This window comes from Aphelocoma coerulescens (assembly GCF_041296385.1).
Source record: "Aphelocoma coerulescens isolate FSJ_1873_10779 chromosome Z unlocalized genomic scaffold, UR_Acoe_1.0 ChrZ, whole genome shotgun sequence".
NCBI classification, from domain to species: domain Eukaryota; kingdom Metazoa; phylum Chordata; class Aves; order Passeriformes; family Corvidae; genus Aphelocoma; species Aphelocoma coerulescens.
In genome coordinates this window covers 42905943-42930557 of record NW_027184085.1, presented here as the reverse complement: position 1 = coordinate 42930557, position 24615 = coordinate 42905943, and the positions used below count along the sequence as shown (strand labels likewise).

The window sequence follows — 24615 nt, the reverse complement described above, 5'->3', positions numbered from 1 at the left end:
AACAAGCTATTCCAGTAAGTTTGACATAATTCACCCCTAAGGATTTAAAGCACAAAGAATGAAATATATTACCAAGGTTAGAACTCCACTTAGGGAATTGCATTGAATTTGCCCTTCTTGTGTTTCAGTGGTTTAAGTAATCTTAACTCAAGAATAAAATGCTAAGATAAGCCTTCTATTGTAAAAAGGGTAAAAAATATTAAGTACATGTTTGACCTCTATATGTAGCAGTGACCACTTTATTTATACAAATTTAAGCCAGATTTTATTGTATCTACTGAACTATAAAATTGTGGACTGACTTGGTAAGGTAAGGGAAAATGGATGTGTAAATTGCCAAATTAAGTGCTCTTTCTCAAAATAGTTGAGAGATTTAGTGTGAATGCTATGCCTTTAACCACAGGAGAACCATAAAGACTTATGTCTTTATCAAATAGAGCTGGACAGATACAAATAATAAAGCAATGCTGAAATGAAAGTGGAACAATATGTTATACTAGCAAATCTCTTGACCAGTGCAGAAACTTAACAGTGAGCTGCTCTTACAAAGCCTTATGTAGTGAATACAAATTGCCACTTAAGGGAAAAAAAAATAAACAAAAAAAAAAAAAGAAAGAAAAGCTGCAGAGTTCAGTGTTGACTTCAGACTGTATTAACTCAGACTAAATACTGTGCAAATTTTAAGATGTTGTTATTGCTTCTTTCTTGAGTATTCAGCCTTGGGTTGGAAGGGGCTTTAAAGATCACCTAGTTCCAGCCCCTCTTCATGGCAGGGATATCTCTCACTAGACCAGGCTGCTCAGAGCCCCCATCCAAGCTGGCCTGGAACACTTCCAGAGATGGGGCATCCACAGCTTCTCTGGCAACCTGAGTGCCTCACCATGCCATGAGGAAAGAATTTTCCTAACATCTAATCTAAATCTCTCCTCTTTTAGTTTAAAATTGTTCCCTCCCAGTTTATCACTTTCCATGAAAAAATTTGCTCTTGCTCTTTTCTGTAAACCCCCTTTAGATACTGGAAAGCTGTGCTAAGGTCTTCCTTGAGCCTTCACTACCCCAGGCTGAACAACCCAAAATATCTCAGCCTGCCATCACAGCAGAGGAGCTCCAGCCCTTAGATCGTCTTTGTGGCCTCCTTTGGACTCACCCTAGTAGGTGCAAGCTTTTCTTGTGCCAAGGACCCAAGAGCTAGATGGAGCACTCGCAGTGGAATCCGTGAGGGCAGACTAGAGCAGGAGAGTCACTTCCCTAGACCTACTGGGTCCACACCTTTTTAGATGCAGCCCAGGATGCAAGTTTAATGAACTTCATTGTCTTTGGATTGCTTTTAACTAATTCTTCTTAGGAAAGTACTGTTTTCTTCCTAGTAGACTCTTCAGTCTTATCTGATAATGACACTTCTTTTTTTGTTGTGGTTTGAGTGATTAATCATCTTGTCTGAAAGAATTTATTTACCTTTTTCCAGTTCTTAAAAAATTGATTGCACTTTTTTCATATCAAGAACAAAGTACAAGTGAACCTTTAATCAGACTGTCCAACTGCTGGAATTGAAAAGTTTTTTCGCAAATTAGTATTTTGCAACTTTAAGGAAAATGCTGTATATCTTTGCAAGCTAATTCAGTTAATTGTTCACCTAGCTCACTCAAGATTTTATTTCCATCACAAAGATGTGTGTGACAAAATACCACTGCCAACACAGTGCTTCAGAAGATAAGGTGATTGTCTACTTAAATTTACCCATAAAAACTCCAGGAAATACAAAAGGAAAATCTTGTTTGTTAAAGACAGATTGTTCTAACAGTGACTTAGGGATTATGAATTTTCTGTAATGCAGTTTGCTGCATTGGCTTTCTGTTGCTGACATGCCAATTCTGTAATCAGTCATATGGATAGTATAATTTAATTAAATAAGCTTGGTGTTTCTAAAATTTACAGCACTATCTCAATAGACATAACTATTTGCAAGATCAGAGCTTAAGTATCAGCAATTACTAGGTGCTGACGATACGTGGACATACTGTATCAAATTACAGAATTTTATTACAAGCTGGTTCAAATGTTTATTACAGTTAAATATGCTTGGGTATGGAAAAGACTTGTAAGGGCTATTTCTATCCTGTTTCATGTGACGACTCAAAATTCTAGAAGTTAGTCAAATTCAACAGAGTAATTAGATAAGTTTAATTAGAAGATAAGATACTTGAATTGACCTGCAATCCTTTTGAGTCACTCAATGTATCATTTTAAGAGCTAGCTTACTCTATGTTCACAGAGAAACCATGGCTCCTGAGGTAATGGTGGAATTAAATAATACCTGGGATCTCTTGTGCCTTTGTGGCGAACCTGGGTATGCTCTAGATCACTCTCTTTTTAGGTGGTGCATGGGCCTGCAATATATTTATCATGTCTAAAAAGGACCAGTAATCTTTCTCCAGGGCTGCAGAACCCACATGTGTTGTTCTTACTGAATTTTGATACTTAAATAAATCCTGTAGGTTGCTTACTTAGAGATTTTCTTATAGCGAATTTATGATGTATCTGCTACAGAACTAAAAGAAGTTAGTGACGCTGCAGGCACCTTGCTTTTGTAACTGCACAGCTGTGTGCCTTGTTTGAATAAAGCTGCTGGATGTACTCTAGTTGTGGAATGACTTTCTTTCCATGTAGATCTTAAGGAGTTTTGTTCCCTGTACAGTTCTGAGTGAAGCTCAGCTGCTGGTCTTGTGGGGACAGACATTGCCAATAGGTTTCTTCACAGCTGTGCATTGGTGACACTTGGTATCTCCTGTTATTTCCTTCCAACTTGCATTTTTAAGTCACCAGATCACTTGAGATATATACATACATATATGGATATATCACTTGCTGTGCTACAGCACAGTGCTGTAGCATAACTGAAGTACTCCTCTGGGCAGATTTATTGGCCCAATATATCCAGGAGCCCAAGCCTGGTGGTCTCTTCAGACATTTTGTCTGTATGCTTTATGGCCATAGCTATAGTATTCTCTTTTCATGTGATACTTCTAAAGGGGGGAAGAGATTGTAGGTTTTATACATTCCCAAAGTTAAAATTTCGTCAATTTCATGTATTTTTTTCTATAGCAAGAAGAATGAGTGGAAGCAAGATTTCCAGCGGCATTAAAAAATCTCATCCAAGGGATTTTTTTAATGCCAGCATTCTCAATTTGTGCAAGGTCAACATGTGAATTATGGGTAGAAAACTTAAATGGCTGGTTGCTGTTTTACAGCCATCCGACAGAATATTCTATTCTCTAGCCAGGGAAAGGACTATAGAGATAACATACTCAGCCTGTTATGCATATTTGTATTGCATTAAAAGACATCTATTAAGGATCTGAGTGATTTTGTCCTGCATTTAACCCTTGTCCTATAAGCTTACCTACTTTTTTGTGCGTCAGGGCCTTGTAGGGATGTAAAGAGCACAGTTGCTTGTCTCAAACACTCTTAAGGCCACAGCAGGACTTTGCCATGAGATAAGCACAGAAGGGAGTAACAGGATGGTGCTATCTCCAGGCCTGGTGGAGGCAAGATATGGTTAGCACCTCCTAGGTAATTCACCCAGACAAAAATTTCTACTTTGGCAAACTGTGTAAAAAAGCAGCTGCTCAAACACAGACATACCACTGGTCAAAAATCACCCCAACTTATGGGACAGATGCCCTCTGTGACCACTAGTGACCATCAAAGCCCCCTTCTCCCTCCCCTCTCCCCCAAATATGCTTCCATGGATGCCTGGAACTTGGACTGTAAGATAAGCCTCCACACCTGGAACCTGAGATAAGATAAAGGTGGTACTATTGTCCAGGTGTTATCCCAGACTTAGGGGGAGATTAACACAGCCCGGGGAGAAGAATGGATCACTGATAATAGATATAAAAGAATGCAAAATTTACACACCGCAAGGAAAGCCAACTCAGCAACTGTGCTAAAATCAGCTCCAACAGGGTAAAAGGTAATTCTGTCAAGGAGAGATCATGACCACCGACTCTCACCAACTCTCAACCCACTGTCTCAAGAAACCCACCGACTGAAAAGAGGAAGACTGAGCCTGTGTGCTAATTACCGTAAGAAGGGAGGGAATCATTTAACCATGAGAATAAGAGAACTGTGGAGACAACGAGCATTAATTCCTTTGTTTGCTAAAATGTATAAATAGTAAGTGCTTTGAAATACACATTACTGGCATCTTTGGCAGAGGATGGCTGGACACCAGTTAATTTTTAATTATATGACTTGTAAAAAACATTGCATGTCTTGAAAAGGGATGGAAAAGCCTTGTTAGATTATGTTGTAACTTTGATTTTGGTTAGAAAATTTTCCTTCTGAATTTGCATATATGGGAGAAAATGTATCCATAACATACCAAACACTATCAGTTTGTATAGCAGATTTGGAGCCAGGGGGTGCTGCAGAGATCACTGGCTGTGTAGGTAACATATGCAGATTTCTCCTAACTAACCTAACTACTTTGGGTCAATGCTGCACAGAGCTGAGTTACTTGATAATAACAACTTAACATGCCTCTTTAGTGATTTATTTTACCATACTCCTTCCGAAGTCCAAACTGGTAGAATAGAGAAAGGGAAATTATAAATAGAGAGCCACAAACAGTGCGAAAAATACTTTCATGTATAAAGTAGCATTAGTGAAAGAGAATTGGGAGTTCCTTTCAAACTGGGAAACATTAAAAAGACTGAAGGAAAGGCAGACCATATAGAAGAAGGAGTTAGGCAGGGCAAGACATGAAAAATAAAACATCTTTAAGCCTGATGTTAGGTGTAATTTTGCTCTGAACTGAATTTCTTTCTCTGCAGTTCAAACAGATGCAATTTCTCTTTCTGAAACTTTCCGTCCTCCCTCCTATCCCTTCCTCCTTGCCGCCCCCCCCCCTCCAATCTGCACTGCTAAATTTTGCTGGTTTGTTACAATTCATGTGTTTGTGTGTAACTTGCTGGGATAGTTGACTGAATATATCTGGAGCCAACAGGTCACCCTGTGTCTCATGCAGCAGATTTTCACATACCAACCCAGCACAGCCATGTTGTCAGAGTTTCAGAGTTTGTTACAGAGAAGGATGGCTTTTAAATGGTGGCATTCTAGAGACCTCTGGGTTGTACAAATTTAGTGGGTTGGCCCCTGTCTGAAAGCCAGGTGGCCACCAAAGCTGCTCCTCTCTTTGACTGGGCAGGGGAGCGAAAATAGGCTCAAGGGTTGAGATAAGGACAGGATAGGGAATGGGGACTGCTGTCACTCTATCACACATTGTCTCTGCCACTCCTTCCTCCTCAGAGATAGGATTCCTCAACCCTTCCCCTGTTCCAGCATGGGATCCCTCCCAGGGGGTGCAGGCCTACATGAACTTCTCCCAGATATGTCCTTCCCATGGATTGCAGTGCTTCATGAACTGCTCCAGTGTGGATCTCTTCCTTGGGATGCAGTCCTTCAGGAACAGACTGTTCCAGTGTGTGTCCCCTGTGAGGTCCCAAGTCCTGAAACCTGCACCAGTGCAAGCTCCTCTCCACAGTTTCACAGATCCTGACAGAAGCCTGCTTTGAACCTGCCTGCAGGTTCAAAACCTCCTTCAGACATCCACCTTCTCCAGCATGGGATCCTCTGTGGGCTGCACATGGATCTCTGCTCCACTATGCAGAACCACAAGGCACGGGCACAGCTGTCTAGCCATGGTCTTCAAAACAGGCTGCAGGGGAACCTCTGGTCCAGCACCTGGAGCACCTCCTGCCCCTTCCTCACTTCACTTGGTGTTTGCAGGGCTTTTGCTCTCACATGGTCTCACTCCTCTGTTCCCTGGCTGCAAATACTCCTGTGCAATAACCATTTTTCTTCTTGAATATATTATTCCAGAGGTGCCGCCACTGTGGCCATTGGCTTCAGCCTTGGCGGGTGTTGGGTCTGTCTTGGAGCTGACAAGGATTGGCTGTGTCGGACATGAGGGAAGCATGTATCTCACAGAAGCAGCTTCTAGCAGCTTCTCACAGAAGCTGCCACTGTAGCCCTCCTGCTACCCAAACCTTGCCATGCAAACCCAACACAGTAAGGTTTTGTTATGCTGTGGGCTTTTGAAGCTGATGCCCATTGGGGAGTTCATGATCGGCTACAGTTCTACATCTGTATGGCTGGTGTGACAGCCACCCCTCTCATGTTGAGCTAGCAGCAGCACAGGATTGAGCAGAAGTGACTGAATTACTTGGGCAGAGTGATGGCAGAGCAGTTGGACAGTGCATGTTTGCACTTTATGGTCACACCACGGGACAGAGCTGTGTGACATCAGCTCTCAGCCAGGTGAGGTTCCTATTGCAATGAAGTGGGCACTGTGGTTCGGGCAGATTCGTTATTTGGAAATGCAACCACACCAATATTCAGTACTAGCTCTTGACAATTGTAGCTGGCAACTGAGTTTTCTTCTTCTGTCACAGGACAGAATGAGGCACTTTCAGAGCTTTTAGAAACATTGATTAATACATGTGATACTTTGAAAGGGAAGATAGAAAACTCTGATTATCTTACTAACTATGAACACCTTACAATCTTTTTGGGGAGTTTTGGTTGGTTGGTTTGGTGGTTTTTTGCTTTTGTTTTTGTTCTTTTGTGAAACCAAGTTAAGATTTGAGGGCAGAAGACCAGTGCTTCAAAACTAAAAAAATGGCTATATATACATATATGAAATTAGTACAGGAATTGCCCAACTCTTCAAAAGTCTTTTGTTTCAAGACCAAATGGAGACGGCTCATAATGAATCCCTTTGAAGACATTTCACATCTGCAGTGGATAAGGAATGGGGAAAAGCATTGTGTCATAATTTTGTAGAGACACCTGCAGACTAATAGTGTCTAACACATTATGACTGAAATTATATGGAGGCACATTTTTGGTATTTTATATATTCTGATGATAAGATCAATTACAATCTTTAGCTACGACACTCTACGACCCAGTTCTGCATCTATTTTTTCATTCCCTTGAGAGTTTAGCTTGTATTAACATGTGAAGAAGTACATTCTTATTGTGTTGTTCTGCTACATTAATATAAAGTTATTTTCACTTTTTCAAAACTTTCATGGTTCTTATTTTTTGTGGTTTTTAACTATTTGTACCATGAGAATGACTCTTCTTGCCTCTCAGATGCTCACTTCTAAGGATTAGATCTCACAAATGTTCATTGTATATGAGTTCTCAAGCAGACACTGCACTTACTCCAATTAAGTCAAAGTGCACCTTGGATCAAATCCAAGACCCATTAAATCAGTTGAAGTGTTTCCATTTACTTCAAAGGATGCTGGATCCAAGCCATCACATCTGCAGCTCTCCAAAAGTACCATTGCTTATCTCAAATACACCTACTTAAATTCAATTAAGGGTAGAATAAAATCTCCCAAAGAAAATGTGATGACACTCTGTGCCACAGAAAATATTTAAGTGTTATATTATAAAGCATAATAGAAAAATATCCTAATAACCAAATACTGTAACAAACATGATGACAGAGGCAGAGAGATTTCTTGATTTCAATCAGTTCTTGACTGAAATAAAGAACTGATTGAAATTTGCCAGAATTGCTGTCACTCACATCTTACTAATTTGATTTGTTGAGTCATATGACTTACATTTACATATGTACTGAAATGTGGATTGGATGAATTATCTTAAAAGTTTCAAAATAATTCACCTGAATTGATCATAAGAAAAGCTAATTACTTCTACAGTCTTGGATTCAACATAATAGGTATGACCTGAGTTGAAGGATTCATAAATTCTTGTAGTTGTACATGCTCAGGAAATAATTTAATAAATTTTCCTGAGACATTTTTAGCACTGAGTCATACCATGTGAATGGAAAAGAAATGTGGATGAAAGCTTTTTCTGTAGGTGCACAGTTCTTCAGAGCTTTCACAGTAAGACTACTGTCAGTATCTCCAAGCTTCATTCTTAGTAATCTGTGGTCTGCTAAAGTAGATTTCTGTCTGTTATCGAGAAGATGCGTTAAAAAATTACTTGATCATTGTAGATTGCTAGATTACTTGCTGGCTATTGTGTCAGTAATTACTTCCAGAAATTAACTCTCAGGGAAGAGTTAGTCCATAGTGGTTATAAGGAGATATCTGAAGGAACCACCTCCAAGAGGTACAATATATAATTGGCTGCAATAAAATTAATGGAGCCATGGAAATAAATTAATAGAACATATAGTCGTGCATTTCAGAACAGATGAATAACTTCTCTGACACACACCTGAATCTAACAACTTTATTTATTCTATTTTTTTTCAGAGACTAGTGGGATCTCTTTGACAAAGAACAGATATGATGCTGCCAGCATACTAAATTGCTCTAATTATAAAGACTCACACTGTAATCTCCACAAATTGTTCACTCAAATATTTACCAGTGAAGTGCTACAGTTCAAAAGGAACGGAAGAAAAGAGATTTTGCCAATTGTTTTCAACTAGCAGTGCAGTTCTTGATTAGGATAACATGAAGTACATGCAAGGGCTGATGAACATGTATTTGATTTTACTATTATTCCTGCAGTTACACTGAACTTACTATCACATATTTCCAGTAAATAACTTTCTGTTTTCCCAGGAATTGCTTGTAACTTTTATAATAGATATCATTATTAGAACTGTTTTCTAAAAAAAAAATTCTATAGATGGATCTTCATTTGCAAAGTTCTCAAAAAAGTTTCTTCTATGTATTTGGTATTCCAAATTCAAGTCACTGGTTCAGCTGGGGTGGATGTGTAGCTTACAATGAAATAGTGAAGTTATTATTAAAACCAGGCTATTTTAAAGTAAGATTTAGATGTCTTGGGTAGCCCAGTATAATTTAAACAGCATATAGTACAACACAATTGAGGATGCACACCCAAAAAACTGAAGTGCAAGTCACTTTTCCAGACAGACTATTTCACCAAAATACACAAAAAAGAAAAAGAAAAAATTCAATAGCACGCAACATGACTTCATTTTGAAAGTTATAGCTATTGACCAGATTTCTCAGACTTCTATTACCTCCACGGTGTCACCCTGTTGCACTCTTCTAAGGACATCATTGAAGAGGTCAGATTCTGCTCTGCTGCGGTTCAGGGCTGTGATGTTACTTTTTTTACTGTTCCTTCTTTTGTCTCCTGGTTCTGAACTCCACCATGTCATGGTCCCTGCAACCAAGGCTGCCTTCAGCCTTCACATTCCCAAAGAGATCCTCCCCGGTTTTGGATATGAGACCCAGCACTGCACTTGTCATGGTTGGTTTCTCTACAGATGGGTCAGGAATTTGTCATTGATGTCCTTCATGAACCACCTGGATTGCTTATGTACTGCTTGTGTTCTCTTTCTAGTACACGTTAGGACAGTTGAAGATCCTCAGGGCCTGTGGACCCACATTTTTGTGAGGCTTCATCCACTCATTCTCCCAAGTCATTTTGTTCAGCCTAACAGTGCAAATGAAAGAAGATTCAAAGCTAAAAAGATGTTTTAAGATGTCTTGCCAGATCAGATAGCTTGGAATTTATCAGTCTTACTCCGTGGGATGTCCAGCAGGGCCTGTTTTTCATTCTTGTCTAGTGAACTAATGAGATTTAGTGCAGTGCCTGTTCATTTAGAGATCTTTGTATTCAGAGATTGATAGCACTGTGAATCAAAAATAATCTTCCAAGAGCCATATCACCTCAGTGGTGATGTTTATCTCTGGATGCTGGTAGAGTATTTGCTTGTAAGAATCAGACGTAAATATAGCTTCCTTTGTAAAGAAGGAAGAGTGATATATTTGCTGGTGCTGCACAGCTGCAGGTCTGTTGTAGCTTCTGAATTTGTCAGTCATTCAACTCCTGATTGACTTACTTTGGTGATGAAAAGTCTCAATGGGCTTGTTCTGCTCTTTTATCACAGGAATTTTTTTGCTGGGGTCCTGTCTTGTTTGTCAGAATCAATACTGTATGATTCAGAACTCATTGTGATGATCAGTCTGACTTAAAGAGCAAACACTGGAGAACCAATTCCATTCTTACCTTTCTATTGCAGTAGTCCCAATAGTGGGCTTTATTTCACAATATAGAAAGTTTTGTTACTGTCTTGGTTTGAAAGACAGGTGTCTGCTAAGGAAGGCAGGAGCCTCCCTTCGAATGGCAGATGCGACCCCTCTTCCCTCTAAGTTATTATAATTTTGAAATCAAGGGGCTTTTAGGCAAAGATGTGGGAAATAGGAATAACAGTTCTTTACTATTATATATATAACCAGTCAAACAAACAGCAATAACTCTGGCAGTAACAGCAAACAATCACAAACCCAGTCCCGGCCTTCTCGGCTGTCAGGCCCTTTCCCCTCGGGTGCAGTTCCGCTCGCAGCCGGCAGGGGCGCTGGCGGCTCCCGGTGAGCAGGGCAGGTGCGATGGTTCCCCCGCGGCTGCAGGGGGCGCTCCGGAGCGAGCTTGGGGAGCACGCGGCACTGGCGGCCTGGGATCCCGGGAAGGGATGGAACAAAGGCTTCACAAACCCCTGGGCAGCTGATCCCGGTGTCCAGCCAGACCCTCAGGAACAGCAGGCTGGAACGGTAGGGACAAGCCCAAATCCCAGGTGGCAGATGAGATGTATCCAAACTGCGGAGCTGCGGTGGGAACCCCCCGCAGGTCTGGGAAGGCAGAGCGAGCACGGCTACAACGTAGCAAAGGCTCAAAGCAATGGTGGGGGCAGGGTGGCCACGGCCTGGCTCCCAGCAGGGCAGGGAAGGCGGGCTTGGGATCCCAGGGTTTCTCTGCCAGAAGGAAAAAAAATAGCCAAAGAAAGCAGCCTCCCTCTCTGTCCAAACGCCAGGGACCGACTGTCCACACACCCAGGTGAAACATAAGAGTAGTCAGATGCACCCCACCCCAATGGCTAGCTCTTTTGTTTTTCTTAAGTACCCAGCAATTTGTCCTCCTAGCAACATGTATGGGGAAAATTCCTTTAACAGAAAAAACCCTAGGAGAACTCCTAAAACCCCAACAGTGACCAAGCGTTTTCTGGATCCTGAAAACCTATTCAGATGACATAGGAATGATCCACAGAAGGTAACTTAAAGACCAGTTCCACTTAGATATGCCTCATTTGGTAATTTACTACAAATCCCAACAAAACTTGGACACAAGGGTTTTTTGGTTTTTTTTTGTATTGCTACCCCTAAAGCTTCCTATTCAGTGAGGTACTGGAAGCAAAAAATACTAGGAAAAAGAATCTATTCAATTCTAAAAATCACCATACCTAGGAATCCTTGTTTGGACCAAGTCCTGTGGTACTGGGTAATGCAGCAAATTGCAAATAGAAAGAGATGAACCCAAAGAGCTTAAGACAAAATGTAAACACTATCAATAACTGTGGTCTCTCCTTGTTCTCTTGTCTGGTCAGATAGAGAATCATATAATGGCTCAATTTCATTTGCGTTGGAACAACTGAGGTCTTTAGTTACATTTGCATTTAATACTTACAAGGACAAAACTGTTGGTTAGTGAGGAAAAGAACAGCTCCCTTAGGGAATGCAATAGTCTTGAAAAACATTGGTAGTTCATGACAATTTCTTATGAAATTGTATTCAAGATTAACATGTCTGTAGCTAGAGATTGGAGTCATGATGAATATTTTCTTGTTAATAACTTTGTAACTAAGGAGTGAGCTGTTACTGCATCTGTGGTCCTTGCTTCATAATACCTAAATATAACTTAGCCAAACTCTTGGGTACAGCATTGAAGCCAAGAGATGGGTCACCTTTCACACAGGAATTATGCAGTGTTTAGTCCATTGCAACATGGAGGGAAACATCCCAGCAACCCTGCTATATATCAAAGTTACAGTTGTAGCCTCCAGGGAATGATTTACTGAGAGATACTGAAGAGCTTTTCTCTTTTATAACAGGCTCTTTAAGACACTATTTCCTGCCTAACCTTATGCGTAATACAGTTATTGATATGGGGAACTGCATTGCAAATATCTTGACATTTCTCCAATAGCCAGGTCACCTTAGTTGCTGAAAGTTTCAGTGGCCCCTCAAGGCTCATTTTATTAGTTATGAGACATTAATCACAGAAATGCATAGGCAGCAACTGACTCCCAGCACTGAATTTAGCGATAAGTACTACCACGGTCCTTAAATGTTGAGAATAATTTAACCTTAAAGTTGTTAGTTTCTTTAAAAATCACTGCTTGTCTTTTTTCACCCCTTATGAAAACTAACCCCCAACATTTCAAAGGGGTGTTTGACCACTCTCCACACTTTCTTACTTCAAAAGAAAAGTCTGGCAGCGTGAAGCCAGTAGTTCTGTCATGGCAGGCATCAACCAGAACATGTGAAGAAGGCAAAGGCTTTCAGCCTTTCCTTTCAAAATTGGAATTTACAGTAGACTTGGAGAACTACCTAAGTTCTCCCCTACCTCTGCAACTTTGCAATCACTTTGTATGGGGGGAAAGATGAACCCAAAATATGATGTTAGTGGAAGAAGAACTTTGCCAGAAAACAAATGCTCTTTCTTTCAATACAGACTACTGAAAGAGCAGTATTTCTGGATTATGTTTATTTCATTGCATGATAGAGCATATTTAGGTAGAGCCAAAGGTGTATCGACATCTTTATTGGAGTGTTTCAAGAGATATTTCAGAAGGAAAATACTCTTTAAATTTTTTTTAGGATGCAAAGTTATCTCTGACTATGGCTGCCTGCTCTGGAATTATAGCCCTACTTGTAATTAAGTCCTTTTTCTTCCATGGTGCCCTGATGATGTTATCTGCCAGTCAGCATCATTGTGGTTAGGAAAAGAAAGTTCTGAATTGAAGGAACTACTCAAATGGCAATGCTTTATCTCCTAAGTACTTAAAAGATGAGACTTAAAGTTTTACTACCAAACTGTATATTTGTCTGGGTTATTTATTTTATTTTCAGGAAAGGCTGCTTCAAAACAGAAGCTTCCTTATGTTTTCTTAAGGACCATGAACTGAATGATGTGGCTGTAACAGTAAAGATATATGAAATACAGTGAAACTTAGTGGGAGCATTGGTTCTCTTGCCTTAACCTCTCTTTCTCTCTTTAGGAACTTGGAGTACACTATGGCTATAGTTCAGCTCTTACACTAAAGCTCTAATTGGGAGCTTGAACAACAGTTAAGAGGAGAATATATGTAAATGTTGGATTTTTTTCTGCATAGTTGTGTCATACATAGTATTTAGAGACTACACTTTTTATTATTTAAGATGGTATTGGTGTGCAGCCTGCACAGTGGAAACAAATCCTAAATATCACCTGTAACAAGAATAGGTGGTTTGTTTCTTAATAAACAGATTAAAATGTTGCAACCTTATGACTGCTTGTGACTGCTGAACATGTTAATAATGCACACAGGATGTAATAATTTCAAATACTGTACATCAATGAGTCTTTCAGCAGGTGCAGACCAAAGGAAGAGCAGACCAAAGCCAGACTAGAAGTATTGACTTTACTTTGCTGACTATTTGGACTGGATTTCAGCCACCAAACTGTACATCATCATCTTCTCCCTCTTACTGACCTCATTGTTAAAATTAGTCTTTTTAGCTGCTGGACCTAAACTCATTATTACATAATTTTAGCCAAGACTTATAAAGGGACTTTTTGAAAGTGATGTTTGCTAGACTGGAATAAGGTTTCCAAAACTAGGTGAATTCATCCAGAAAGATTTTTGAATATGGACTCTATTCATGGAAAAAGTAACATTTGTCCTGGTTGGCTTGGATGAATTGTACAGTTTGTCTGTGTAGTGTGGAGGAGGGACTCTGCAGTATGTGATGTTTATAAAAAGCTCTGTGTGCTGTCAGGGAGTGGAGGCACACTGAAGAATTTCTCTGCCACGGGTGTTCATCTCCAAGCTGATTCCTTGGTCTTTTTACCCTTGATTCACCACCTCCATGATCACCCCTCTGTGGAAGCTGAAAAGCCCCCGCACACCGCTTTTCCACGTCTTATGACAGTTTCTTCTCCCTTCTGTGTCCCAGTCAACAATAAAGCAATTGAAAACATTGTCTTCAATAAATGTAGCACACACTTTTCGTCATAAGATTTAGTGAAAAAAATCCAAAAAGATATAATTTTCTCCTGAGAATTTTTCAGTTGTAGTTGCAGGACTGATTGTATTTCAGCCCTTCGGTTTTGCAAACAAAATGTGTGACTGTTATTGGACCACTCAAAGGAAGGTAAATATGATCAATGCTGAATTGTTCATATGTGGTGAAAAGTTAAGCATGGAAACAAAGCATACAAGTACCAAAACTACAGAAAATGTTAATATCAATCCAAAATGAGATAGACACTATTTCAAACCAGGAAAAGACAAACTTAATTGAGGCTGGAAAACAATGTTGCAATGATATAAGATAAAGATCACTCCTAAAAATAGTTGATTATATTTTTCTAGAACTGGCTAAACCTTTTTGAGGACTACATTGTGTCTAAGCTATGTGGTATAAGAAGTATGTTTTCAAATGGCTGTCTGCCTCTTGTGCCTCGGACCTCTGTGGTCATATCTTCCCCACAACAGGAACAAAACCAAACATAATGGAAGGCTCATCATTTAAATTTACAGGAAGATTATGGATTCAGATGCAGTGCTAATACAATGAATCAAATTCAAAAGGCAAAAAAATATTAGTCTTTCTTGAGGCAGCCCTCTATATTTAAGGATGGAATAAGTACCAATTAAACAAACAAACAAATAAAATCAACTATATTTACTTGGTTTTCTGTGCCTTTAGGTTGTTCTCTGTTCATGTTTTATGATTCAATTTAAAACCAGCAGTTTAACAGTTTTAACTCTTTGTAAGTGTTAGAAAATTCAAGATCTTGTAGCTTTGTGGTTCTTTCAGGAGTCTTCAAGTCTTATTCTTTCATACGTAAATACGCACACATCCTTGTGTAAAGAGTTTTTTTGAGATCACAATTTCTGACACTTGTGAGATTCTTTACAAAGGCTATAACAAAGTGCAGAACTGAAGGCAGTGAGACAAAGTCAACAGAAATGTGCAGAGTATGTGGCATAAGGTTTTGATGTTCTTTTTAGTGAAAAACAATCTGCATTTCAGAATTCAAAGTCAGCTTTAATTTAGATTAACACCGTGGAAAGGACCAAGCTTGTAACAATGACAAGTACATATAAAACGGTGACATCTTAAAAGCATAAATGTAAACTTCTTTTCATGAGTGGTCAATTGCAGTATTAAATTTCCATAGTGAAATCTTTCTTGTGTCTGGTGTTTCTGGCCACTTTTTAGCTATTATGGTAGCTAATGGATAACTGTAAAGATCTCAAGCTCTTTCTGAATGGAAAATAGAGCCAAACAAGCAGGAGTAAGAGACTGCAGATCATGCCAACTGTTACAGTGCGGATACTGCAACACACATACCAATCAATTAGGCCCATAGAAAAGAAATATATATGGACTGATTCTTGATAGATGTTTCAGAGAGATGTTTATTCCTCCAGCCGCATGGCCGGGGCTCTGCCGAGGAACTGAGGCAATCCTGGGACCCAAGGGTCCTTGCCCATGCAGGGGAACACAAAACAACCAATGGGGAACGAGGCTGACCAGGGAGTAGGGAAACCCCGTATCTCCCCCCAGGGCCCCTCTCCCAGGAGCCCACGGCAGGGGGGAAGGGACCCCGACATTTCACCCATTTATTTTTAACAAAAAGAGATTTAAAACTTAACATTGAAAACAACAAGGACAGTTTCAAAACAAAACAAGCCACCCTCCTGAGTCTTTAAATGTCCAAACAGATTCTCTGGAACGTCTTAAGGCTGACAGAAGGGAGACAGGACTCTCTGGGCATGTTTTGTGGGGAAACTGAGGCAGGAGAGGGTTTCTTCTATTTGTACCTGTTGGAACTCTAAACAACAATAGTTAATTTCTTCCCTCCCCCTTTCCATCCCCCCCTCGGCATCAGAGAGGAGCTGTAGGGAAAGGGAATTGTATAGGGAAGCCATGGGGTGAAAAATGGATTAGGAATAAACTGGGGATGGGGTAAACTTAGGAAAGGGTTCATATTGGGTATAGGGTAAAAGGGGAAATTAGGCTGTGGGTAGGGAAATTGCTGGAATGGATATTGTTTATAATTTTGTGCGTAACGGCTGCCTTTGACTGGAATACCTTCAGGCCCAGTAACATTTGCTGCTTGTAAACCCTTCTTTTCTTGTACTATATCAAATTGTACAATTTCCCCATCTCCAACACTTTGCAGGTAATTTTTAGGGTTATTCCTTTTAATGGCAGTTCTATGTATGAATATGTCTTCTTGTCACATCTCATTATAAAACCATAATTTTGTTTAACATTATACCATTTTACTATTCCTAAAACCTTAGCTACCTTTTTTTTACCTTTTTCCGAGTGGCTGCTTTTTTGCTTTCTCTTTTGCTTTCGCTCGCTCCTGTGTTGGAATTGCTAGGGTTGTCAGTGCTGCCGGGGCCGCTGGGGTTGCTCGTGCCTGCGTGCTCTTCCCAGGGTCGCATTCAGGGCCGAGCAGGCCAGGCCGGGCCGCACCGCTCAGCTCCCTGCGCGCTGCCGCCACCTCTGCTCTCAGCTGCGCTGCTGCTGCCTGGCGCCGCACCCACATCTCGGCCGGGCACCCTAGCGGCAGCCCCCCCACGCCCTGCTCCAGCGTGAGTTTCAGCTGGGCACGGCTCCGCTCCACCGCCACCGCCGCTAGCTGCCACCTGTGCGCCGCCCCTCTAGGTCAGGTGTTCACAGGGCTCACTCCATCCACCACACGCTGCACGGGGCCGGGTGGGCACTGCCGGGTTGTGCCGCTCCCGCTGCGCCTGGCTCTGCTGTTGACACTGCAGCTCGCGCCGCTCCGCCCGCGCGCAGGAGCTCCCTCACTGCTGCTCGCAGAGTGCTCGGTCCACGTGGGCAAGGCCGCATGGTCCCTGAGCCAGGCATCCCTGAGCCAGGACACAGCTGACATTGCTCAACACTCTCGGTAATTAAATAACATTCATGAAAATATTCTTCCATTGGCATATATTTTGACTCAGAAATTAACTGCGTCGAAACAGTCTTCCAAAAGTCTTTGGTAAGAATTAAATCCGAAGAAACGTAGAAAAAGTTTTTAAACAACCATGCCAGGAAGTGTTTCAGTTCCTTTTGACCTTGAATTAAGCTAAAATTTACAAATCATTGTTCAAGAATCTTTTCAAATTTAAGATAAATGTCTATATGTGGCTCAGAGAGCCAAGAGTCTTTTCATGGTTCCTCCATAATTTAGAGATGGAACAGCAAAACAAAAACAAGAGGAATCCAGAGTTTACTCACAAATGAGTCGCTGTAGGGATCGGGGATCGTTCTGCTGGCATTATCCACCACTTGTTACAGTGCAGATACTGCAACATGCGTATCAATCAATGAGGCCCGTGGAAAAGAAATATATATGGACTGATTCTTGATAGATGTTTCAGAGAGATGTTTATTTCTCCAGCCACATGGCCGGAGGTCTGCCGAGGAACTGTTCAATCACAGGACCCGAGGCTCCTTGCCCATGCAGGGGAACACAAAACAACCAATGCGGAATGAGGCTGACCAGGGGCTAGGGAAACCCCGTATCTCCCCCCCAGGGCCCCTCTCCCAGGACCACATGGCAGGGGGAGGGCCCCAATAGCCAACCTCCTCTATCCAGATCCTCCCTTTCCTTAGCTGATCTGCATCATGTTGCCTGTAGCTCACTTTGAAACTTCTCAGTGCACTGTCCTACCCTTGAAACAGCTCCGTTTTCCACAGAACCAAATTCAAATGTTTCCTGTATGTCCCATTGAAAAATCTGTGCCCAGAGAGATGATAATTGCACATAAAAATAGAAAGGTCTGAAACAGCAAAGCCATCTGGGTATTTGTCCATGGAATAGGTATAGCAAGTATGCGGTAGTGTTATCGCACTAAAATCAAAATCCACTCCGGAAGCACTTGAAAATACAATCCACATTCCACACCCACTGTCAGACCTTAACGGTGCTGCTGTGCCCCACCTTGGGGCATCAACCCCACCACAGGACATGACCACTAAGCTCAAACTCATTTTCTCTGGGTGGATGTTGAATTTATACTATGGGGTGCTAATCTTCAGACCCATCTCTTGGTGGACCCCTCAGACCCCCATCTCAGGTCCAGCTCCTTCCCCATCACCTGACAATACCACGGATGCTGCAGACTCCAGATCTGACCCCTGCTAAGATCCGTAAGGGTGGACATGATCTGTGTGGGGCAGCCTATGTCACACCCCCTTATGGGGGGGTCTCAATGCTCCCTAATGCTTATTTTCCATGCCAGGATTGCTGGCATTAAAACTAAGGAGTCAATTCTAAAGGTGCTGTGGGATTCATAGAAACATTTTAAATTTTTAGCCAGTACTGCAAATGTGGAATCATTGTATGTCCAGTGGCAATGATTAAACTACTTTTTAATAAATGAAAAACTAAAGGTGAGCCCCTGGGAGGCTCTTCATTGCCTCAAGGCTTTTATACCTTCCCTAATACTGCAGTATTTCCTAGAATCTTCTCCAGTTGATGACAATGTGATTATTATTACCAATGTAATGCTTCTTTAAAATATCTTTTTAATTAAAAAATAATCTTAACAGTATGTATTTCTTTACATCCACATAGACATTAAGGGTTCCCTTTAAAAATTTTGCTTAATTCTCTCAAAAATTGAGAGAATCTTTAGTAATAATCTTTAGTACTTTGATTGCTCAGCAAAAGATATATTTAGATCTAGTGAGCACTGTACATAGCCAGCCCAGTTAGAAAAAAATAAAGTTGGCAATATGAAATGGTTATTTGCTCCATGTGGGTGCGTAAGTAATGAACATACAGTTGTAGCCAATGACAACACTGAGGCTTCACTGGCAGGGGCAAAAACACAGGAAAAGAAAGGGCAAGGAGCCAATATATTTATATTGAAAACTGTGATAGCCCAATCCTGGTCTTAAGAAATCAATTGCGAAATCATTAAATTCAAATAAAGGTATTTACGGCAAAGAAATTTATGAACAAATGCTTGCATGACTTTTCAGTCCAATCTAGGATTCCTAGTGACATGCATGAAAGCCATTTTATCTTGAGCCCTCCTTTGTACAAACACTAGATTATGCTCTTCGAGTTAAAATTTAATCGACCCATCAAAGACAAAGTAGACAAAGAAAGCCTACACAGAACACACAAGATCCCAACTGTAGTCTGCCTCAAGGTGAGCTGCTCTGGCACATGATCTAAATGGCAAATCAGAGGCCAACAAGACGCCTTAGGAATCATTGGTCTATCTTTTGAGACAGGGAGCTTTCATTGTTCCAGTAGAGAGAAGTGTCTGAGGAGGACACTGTAGATAATTGATTTGAATTTACTGGCTTCATAGACTCATTACTTTTAAATTTCTGCTAGACATTTTCAAACAGTTTATGCTTCTGCTTTCTTCACATAGTTATACTTTCTTTTGCACCATTTACAAGTATTTCTGTTCCACAAATCTCTGTGTCTGCATAGGTGCTGACTCACTAAAGACAGTTCACCTATCTGAGATATGGACATGTATAAACATTCTGGTTTTCCCCAGAATTTGATTGTTTAGATTATATATTCTGACACATAGTAATTTTATGCAACAAAGCCCCAAAGAGAAGAATTAAGAGTAAAACATGAAAATAATGTATTTTCAATAAAACATTCTCATTTGACTCTACAATGCACATCCAATACTGCTTTCTAGGAAGGGAAAAATGTTTCCGTATGAACTATGCAAATCCTAGTCTGCCTTTCTTTCAAGAACAAGAGTACAGCTTTCTATTTCTGTGACTAAATTATCTTTTTCTGTTTTATGATTAAGTTCATTGCTCATATGAATGGCTCTGATAGAAGAGCATCACTACAGTGCAATTTTCTGAATAGGTACAGAATAAGTGTTTGTTACTTTTTTTTGTACCCGTGTTCCCCAAAGAGAGTGATATTGTAGGACATCCAGTCCTTATGGGATAGTAAATAAATAGTAGCAACAGAAAATAGCTATTAGCTAAGTTATTTACTATTAAAAATATCTGTAGTTAAGCTGGAGTTCTACTTGCTGGCAACTACCCAATACCACCTGTCATAGGTTGGCAAGCATAGTCCCGGAAGGGATATCCTTGCTAAGGGGTGCTTACAGCTTCCTCTGGGACCTGATAGAACCTATCAGCTGGCCAGTTTGAATATGGACAATTCTTTAAGCCACTTAAAGTTGTGACCGCCTCTGTGATACACACTTAAGAATAGACAAACTCCCCCCCCAAGCTCTCTCTCGTTTCCGGCGCTGGCACAGGTGGCTGCAGGCCCCGTGCAGGGGCCAGCAGGCCCGGCCAGGCCCTGCTTGGGCCAGGCCGGGCCGGGCCACGGCCAGCCTGGAGCCATGGGCCTGTTCCAGCTGTGGAACCCCCCCCACTGCCTTGCCGTGGGCAGCCGGAGCGGCTCGGAACCCCCCCCCTCCACTGCGGCCGAGATTCAGCAAAGCGGCACCTCTGTCCGGCAGAGGTCAGGTGACCAACTGCGATAAGCCACATTCCAGCTGTAAGGCCGAGGTGAGATTAACCCTTTTATTGCTGTGAAGAGCTGAAAACCTGAGGGAAGAGAGAGAGGAGATGCTTAAAGCTGAAAGTCTGTTGTGAAGCTATGATATATCAGAGTATCCTGTTGTAATTTCATGAAGATATGGGGGGTGGAGTGTTCAACTCATAAGCAGAAGCACCTGCGCTGAGATAGGCAGATGCTGACGCAGCTGTAATTTCATGAGAAGTTTGGACAGAGAGAGATGAACCAGATGAACCAGATGAGGACTTTTGCTCCAAAGAGGAAAGGAGAAAAACCTCAATTCCTAGAGATGCTTCCAGTGATAGTCTCAAAGATGAAGATGACCCTTTGCTCCCAGGGAAGGAGAAGGGCCTCTGTTTTTTTTCTGAACAGCTCAACCTTAAAATTGTACCCCGAAAAACTTCAAGAGTGGACCCTCGAAAGCAGTTGCGGGAAAAGCTGCAAGTCAGGGGAAGGGACTCACATCGCAAGCAGAGAGACTCCTCTTCCTAAATGGACTGAACAATATTTGGAAGTGGGTGGCTGTCTCGGTGTGATACTGTTTTCATAGCACGAGCAAAAAGAGACTTCTCTTTCTAAATGGACTGAACAAGGTTATTATGGAAGTGGTAAACAGACTGAACATCTTAAGGGTTGTCTTTACATTGTCAGTGGGAGAAGGGAGGAAGGTGGGGGGAGGAGGAGAGTTCTAAAGGTGGTATAATTTTTTTTTCTTTTCTTCTTTTAGGTCTGTTAATAAACTTCTTTATATTCATTCAAGTTGGTGCCTGCTTTGCATTTCTCCTAATTCTTATCTCACAGAAGATAAACAGTAATGAGTATTTTAGACCAAACCACTACACCACCTTAATCCTCTCTTCTCTGCTGCAGGGTGACAGAGGAGGGACTCTTGTCAGCAAAGATAACCATGCTGACTTCTTCTCGTAACTCCGTGTGACCAGCGGGAGGAAAGGATGTGCCAGAGCCAAACTGCCTGGAGTCTCCACCCTCACTCAGTACTTCTACAACTGGATCGTGGTCCAGATGGGCCTAAGTCCAGCACCAGCACCTACTACAGTGCCAGTGTCAGCCTACACCTCAACCCCATACAGGTGCCATGTCTGAGACCAACCCAACACTGTCCATTTCCAGGTGAGAAGTTGCTGCAATTCTTCAATCTGCTGCAGGAACTCTTGCAGTTCCTAAGGGGAAAAATGACTTGAGCAGCAGGATGGATCAGCTCTGGTGCAGGCTGCAGTGGACCACAACCCTTTCCTTCTGGGGCAATGCCTGCTGACCCAAAGGCAGCATTGGTGCCAAAATCTGCTCTGTTCTGCCCATGTCCCTCTCTGCGTGCATGTAAATGCTGATGTTGACTTAGTTGTTGCAATGAAGTCACCTGTTTTCACAGCTAACTATGTCTGCAGTCCTACTCGGTCTCCTGACAGTTTTTAAGTGTCATTTTGCATGACAAATCTGCATGTAAGCATGCACTATATATTTTAGCAAATAATTACTTTGAAAAGATTTGAGTTTTCATGTTTCACATGAAATAGATCAGGAATGCTTTACAGTTACAGAATACCTGTATATGAATCATTCAACATACTTTTAAGAAAATAACATTCTTCTTTTTCAGAAAGAATATGTTCCTTATGCCAACCCTCACAATACAGGAAGCCCATTATGTACATTACATGAGTGGAGTTTGCTCTGAAGAAAAAAAGAAAAACCTTCAGCAGCTTATGCAGCTAAAATGCATTCTCTAACAAATGTAGAGTTTCCTCTTTTCTTCCCCAGTTATGCACTTGAGACAGTGAGCCTAAAAGCAAAGCAAGAGGACACCATCAGATTTAGTCCTTGAAGTACTAAAAGAAATGGTGCAAGAGCATGAGGGGTTTTTTGTCAATATGATACTTCAAATTATTATTCTACAATAGATTTTTTTCTTCCTTGCCATATCTCACAATTAGTTTACAGTTCTAAATACAAAATGCATGATCCTGTACCATATTATTCCATGGGAATAACTTGAAAGGAAGTTTGTCCAGGAAAAATAGATCAGTAGAAGATTAAATCAATGCAGTTGTGCTCTGAAAGGTCAAGAGCTTACCAACACGGAGTAAGGCACCCAGTAGTTCCAAGTCCATCACTAAACCATGTCTCCAAGTGCCATATATACAGGTCTTTTAAATACCTCCAGGGATGGTGACTCATCTACATCCCTTGTCAGCCTGGCTATTCTGGTGTTTAGTAATTCTTTTGTTGAAGAAATTTTTCCTAATATCCAATCTAATATCAACCAGCTTAAATCAATCCCCTTTGCCCTTATCATGTCTTTGTACAACAGTGTTACAAAGAAGACATGGAACAAGAATACTGGGTAAAAAACAAGACAGAAAGGTAGCACAGTAAATGTGCATTGAAACTACTTTTATGAGAGCCCTTCAGATGCCATATGGCTTTATTAATCTTCTAATAATGAAAGCAGAAATACAGCATATCATGGTGGATGAAATGCTGCTGAAGAGGCATGGAAAGCTCATAGGTCACAATCTTGTTGGGGTTTGGGGGGGGGTTTTGTTTTGTTTTTGTTTTGTTTTTGTTTTGTCTTTTAATAGCAACAGGAAATATATTAGTGAGTAGGTTCACCTGCAGAAAACCCTGGATGCTGTGGTATCCTAGGTCCTGCCCCTGTTGCCCTTGTTCCTTTGTCCATAGTGGAGCTTGTGAAGTGCAGTAGAAAATAGCATTGAGAGAAATCTATTATGACAATTAAGTTTGGTTGCAGTTGTCTCCATTTATTTTGGTGTAGGCAAGTTTCTGTTAGAATAATGAAGGCTCTGACAGGGAAACATGCAAAAGCAGAGAGTAATCTTGCTCCAAGAGTATGAAGATAGAGCAGAGTTATGAGAACAATTGGACCCTTCAGCAAATCTTGACAAGTCTTGTGTTACTGTGTTAAAGAAATGGAAACTCACCATTATGATGTGGGCTAAAAATAAACTATTCCTGTTCTCAGAGGACTCTGTCTGAAGCCCAGTGTCAAAATATAAATAAGGCCTATATGGCATGAAGCCTGTATGTATTTTGTAGAGTATGTTCTGGCTGGAACCAAGGAATCTTTCAGCACGTGTCTTGCAGATGAACATGTACTGGCATTGCACTCAGGTACACCTTCCTCCACTTTATTATCTTCTCTCCCCCATCCCTTCAACTGTGTATTAAACTTTGAAAGCAGTGAAGCTGAGAAGAGGGAGACCTCCTGATTTCCCTGTAGTGGTACCAAACCCACTGATATTTGTGCACCTTTCTGGAAGAAAAGAGAAAGTTTGGGAAAGTCATGACTTTGCAGTGTAGAGGTTGTCTCAGCATGAAAAGCCACTTTAAACCTGGGAATTCAAAACACACTTGGATCATTAGCTGTCTTGCTGATGAAGAGTTTTTGTTAATCAATATGGCTTAGGCTGCATGCTCTTAAAAATTACCATTCTTTTTCTCCTTCCTCCCAGCCAAATGTAACAAACAGCTAATAAACATCAACACTGTATAATAAATTTGATAAATAGCCAGTGAGCAAGCCTGAAGTGCTTTTATATGAAGTGCTCTGTGGATGTCAGCACATCATTTAGCTTTGTTTAATCTATTGCTCGTAGCTGTGGCACGTTCTGGGACTTCTTTATTACAGCCTAATGTAATAATTGTCTCTATGAGGATTTCTTGAACAAACATCTCTACAGCTAAATTCTCAACCTGCTGGGACCTGCAGACATCACTTAGGTGCTGCAGGTGCCCATTTATGTCTGACTACTGCCTGCCTCTGGTGTTTCCCACCAGAGGTGGATACAATCTTATTTTCAAAAAATATTGTTATTTCCTGGAACTTCATATTTTGAGTATATTGTTTTGCCTTCTTTGTCAATACACACCAGCAGGTCAGTAGATATCCTGATGTTAATTTCTAATGCAGGTCTTAAAAAGTCATTGGTGATGAGCTATATCTCA

At 41.1% G+C, this 24615-nt stretch overlaps 1 long non-coding RNA gene across 2 annotated transcripts; it reads left to right on the top strand.

Annotated features, from left to right (window-relative positions):
* The first annotated feature begins 20163 nt into the window (after positions 1–20163).
* On the top strand, positions 20164–24186 carry LOC138103614 (uncharacterized). Of its 2 annotated transcripts, none has more exons than XR_011147774.1 (3): positions 20164–20621; positions 21502–21762; positions 22250–24186. It is a non-coding gene; the product is annotated as an uncharacterized lncRNA (long non-coding RNA). The 2 variants fall into 2 exon arrangements; XR_011147773.1 differs by having other exon boundaries at positions 20174–21224.
* Positions 24187–24615: the final 429 nt, after the last annotated feature.